The following is a 3,195-nucleotide window of genomic DNA, read 5'->3' on the forward strand; positions in this document are numbered from 1 at the left end:
AAGGAGTTGAGGTGTTAACAATCTGACTTTTTGGAGCTTCAAAGACATTTTGTCTGTCAACTAAGGAACGTCATTGGTGTCTGGTTGATGTTCACGTTGTGTGTGTTGCTGTTGTTGCTGTGTGTGTGTGTGTGTGTGTGTGTGTGTGTGTGTGTGTGTGTGTGTGTGTGTGTGTGTGTGTGTGTGTGTGTGTGTGTGTGTGTGTGTGTGTGTGTGTGTGTGTGTGTGTGTGTGTGTGTGTGTGTGTGTGTGTGCACGTGTGCTCCCTTCTAAGTCTAATGAGGGAGAAAGATAAACATGTAAGATAAGCATGTAGAGTCACATAGGCTACATACATACATAGCACATGACTCAGAAGCTCAAGGGCTAAATGGATGCAACAATCTCACTTCTAGGAAACCTTGTGTTTTTTTTCCACCTGCTAAGAATAATCACACAAGTAACACATTTAATTCTTCTCATAGTTTTGCATTTTATTTAGTTGCCAAAAACAACTTTCGTCTCTGAGACATTTTTTAAAAGCAAATTGCATCAGGGGATCTACAAAATAAGATTAAGTACAATGTAAAAAAATGAAATACATTTATTCAAATAAAACATCAAAACATAAGTCACACAGTACAATGCGGAGTGTTTTGTACACAACACCCTTTTGTTGCAGTGGGAAGAATGGAGCAACAATGAGAAACAAACAAACAAACAATCAAATGATATTTACAGAAAGTATTAGACTATTTACATTAAGGCTTCTCAGGTACATAGAATGGTTGATTTATTCGAATTCCTTTCCACTAAAGCTACATAATAAATAAAAAAAAAATTGAATTTACAAAGTAGAGATGCATGATTCGTATGAAGCACTTCTTGTTTTTTAAGCTTTTTCAAGGTGACAATTACACATGATTTGCAGTGGCTGCTGGGTAAGAAATAGAAAAAGTTACTAAGAGTTATTAAAAAACATATGGGTACAAACTCAGAAAGGCACTCCACATGAAAGCTGTTGTTCTTTTGCTTTTGTCTTAAGGCATTATTTCCAGAAAGGTGGAAATGTCAAATCAACATGAAAGCTGCTTTAGAAACGGACAAGTTCATTTATTTTATTATTGTTGTTATGTATTATTATCATTATCATTATTATCATCATTTTAATTATTTTCATTATTATTATTATACTGGTTGGTGGTTAAACATGTTTAGTCTCCATCCCTATACATTTACACAAGCTGCTCCGTTAGAGAAGGAAGACAAGGGGGATGCGCACGCACACACACACACACGCATACACACACACACACAAAGACACACACACATACACACACGCACACTTTCATCTATAATTATTAAGCGCGTCAATGTTGTTCAGTAGCAGTGCATCAACATTTTTCACTTCAGTTTTCGTGAGGGGCGTCTTTAACACAAATAAAACAGAATGAAAATAAAATGAAGCAAAATAAAAAAGACTCCAGTTTAAGCCGACCAACAAATGAACAAGTGTGAGTGAGAGCAAAAGAGCAAACCAAATGGTGATTGACTACTCCAGTGAAAGACAGAACAAGCTGAAAAAACTAAACGTGTGAATACAATCTCTCTCTCTCCAGTCTCAGTGTTCCTAGTGCAAGTGCGACGTATCAGTGACAGTGCTGTCCAGTTAGCTTAGTGATAGAAGTCATCAAATTTACAACCGAACTTCAAACTGCTCCTCTGGGGTGCGCTTCTTAGCAGCGTCGTTGCTAACTAAGCAACTAACTTAGCAACTTACTTGATTGCAATGCAATTTCTCATTGACAATCGAACCTACTAAGTTGCTAACTGGGTTAGCAACAACGCTTTCAAGAAACTGGGCCCTGCTCAGTTGCCGAATCTGTTTTCCATTTTTTTTCTATCTTTCCTTGAAACAAAAACCTGCTGTGTGCTCCAGTCTGGTAACTCATGAGATGTGAGTGGCCATGTTAATGTTCGTTCACTCGTACTAGAGAACTTCGGTTCATACTAGTAATGTACTCGTTTGTATTAAAGTTCTTTAGAGTTCATACTAGCACTCTAGTATAATACCATAGTTTGTAGTATAGTTGGCTCTTTACAGTTATAGGTTACACCGCTTTATCCTCCTACATAGGGAACACTTAGTGAACATTTCCAGTACCATTTTCATGTAGCCCCTCTGAGATGGAGACTTCCAGAGACACACAGCATCAGGAGAGACCCTCTGCTATCTACATCGACTACTACTTTCTTCAAAAACCCTACATCCTTAATCCAGTTTTTAATTATTATTATTATTTTACCTCTGTTAGTAAATGTAAGACCTGATATACAGTAACTCGTGTGATTTTCTTTTTTGGAAGCGAAGTGGTGGTGGTGGTGGTGCTATACATGAAGTCCAGTATAAAACGCGCCCCACAAAATCACAAAGCCATGTCGGGGAAAGTCGGAAGGTATGGGGTTATGATAGTTGGGGGATGACGCCAAATAAAAAACAAAACAAAACAAAAAAAAGACAATAAGAGAACTCTAGGGGGTAAAAGTCCAGAGTCTCTGTCGTCGTCCACATCTACTGTAGAAAATGGAGGAGGAGGGAGGTTTTGGAGGAGGGGGTGAGGTGGGGTGTGTGGTGTAGCGCAGTGTACCACCCCGTGGAAATACTGTAGGGAAACATCTAGCGCTAGCCAACAGGGTGCTGCCCTAGCCAGCGCCACATACATACACTCCTCATGAGAACCATAATAATGAACCATTATCTTCCAAAAAACACTTCCTAGTGCTGTCTCTCAGTGTGTGTGTGTGTGTTTATGTGTGTGTGTGTACTGTACGTGACGTGAGGGCTATCTGTGTATGTGTTTGTGTGTTCAAAAGAAGAAGATATCAATCTGCAGATTGCAAATGTGTGTTTGTGTCTGTCTGTATTTATGCATCCATGTTATCCTAGTAGTCTGCATCATAAGCTTTGGTGTGTGTGTGTGTGTGTGTGTGTGTGTGTGTGTGTGTGTGTGTGTGTGTGTGTGTGTGTGTGTGTGTGTGTGTGTGTGTGTGTGTGTGTGTTTTGGCTTCTGCTCATCCTGGTATGTACCTGAATATAATTATGAATGTGTGTATCTGTGCATCCATGTGAAGTGCATGCTTGTGTGTGTCTATGCGTATGCACTGTATGCACGCGTGTGCGTGTCTATGTGCATGTATGCTGCATACTGTATGAGT

Source organism: Engraulis encrasicolus, chromosome 12 (assembly GCF_034702125.1).
Source record: "Engraulis encrasicolus isolate BLACKSEA-1 chromosome 12, IST_EnEncr_1.0, whole genome shotgun sequence".
Lineage (NCBI taxonomy): Eukaryota > Metazoa > Chordata > Actinopteri > Clupeiformes > Engraulidae > Engraulis > Engraulis encrasicolus.